The sequence below is a fragment of the Trichechus manatus genome, unplaced genomic scaffold, assembly GCF_000243295.1.
Source record: "Trichechus manatus latirostris isolate Lorelei unplaced genomic scaffold, TriManLat1.0 scaffold00026, whole genome shotgun sequence".
Classification (NCBI taxonomy): Eukaryota; Metazoa; Chordata; class Mammalia; order Sirenia; family Trichechidae; genus Trichechus; species Trichechus manatus.
In genome coordinates this window covers 5503129-5504043 of record NW_004443962.1, presented here as the reverse complement: position 1 = coordinate 5504043, position 915 = coordinate 5503129, and positions in this window count along the sequence as shown.

Here is a 915-nt window from a genome sequence, read left to right as displayed (position 1 = left end):
TTTTTTTTAAATTGTGGTTTAGGTGAAAGTTTACAGCTCAAAGTAGTTTCTCATTCAAAAATTTATACACATATTGTTTTGTGACATTGGTTGCAATCCCCACAATGTGACAGCACTCTCCTCCTTTGTACCCGGAGTTCCCAGTGTCCATTTGTCCAGTTTTCCTGTCCCTTCCTGCTTTCTCATCTTGATTTTAGGCAGGAGTTGCCCATTTGGTCTCATACATTTGATTGAGCTAAGAAGAACTTTTCTCACTTGTGTTATCGTTTGTTTTATAGGACTGTCTAACCTTTGTCTGAAGAGTGTGCTTTGGGAGTGGTTTCAGTTCTGAGTTAGCAGAGTGTCCTGGAGCCATAATCTCAGGGATTCCTACAGTTTCCATCAGACCCGTAAGTCTGGTCTTTTTTTTTTTCCTGTGAATTTTAATTTAGTTCTACATTTTTCTCCCGCTCTGTCCAGGACCCTCTATTCTGATCCCTTTTGGAGAGGTTTGTGGTGGTAGCCGGGCACCATCTAGTTCTTCTGGGCTCAGGCTGGTGGAGGCTCTGGTTCATGTGGTTCTTTAGTCCTTTGGGTTAATATTTTCTTTGTGTCTTTGGTTTTCTTCATTCTCCTTTGCTTCAGATGGAATGGGACCAATAGATGTATTTTTGAGGGCCGCTCACAGTTTTTAAGACCCTAGACACTACTCACCAAAGCAGGATGTAGAACAATTTTTTTATGAACTGTGTTATGCCAATTGACCTAGATGTCCCCCAAGACTATGGTCCCCAGCCCTCGCCCCAGCAACTTGGTCCCTCAAAGTGTTTGGATGTGTCTAGGAAACTTCCACATCTTTGCGTTGGTCAAGTTGTGCTGACTTCCCCTATGTTGTATGTTGTCTTTTCCTTCACCAAAGTTACACTTGTCTACTAC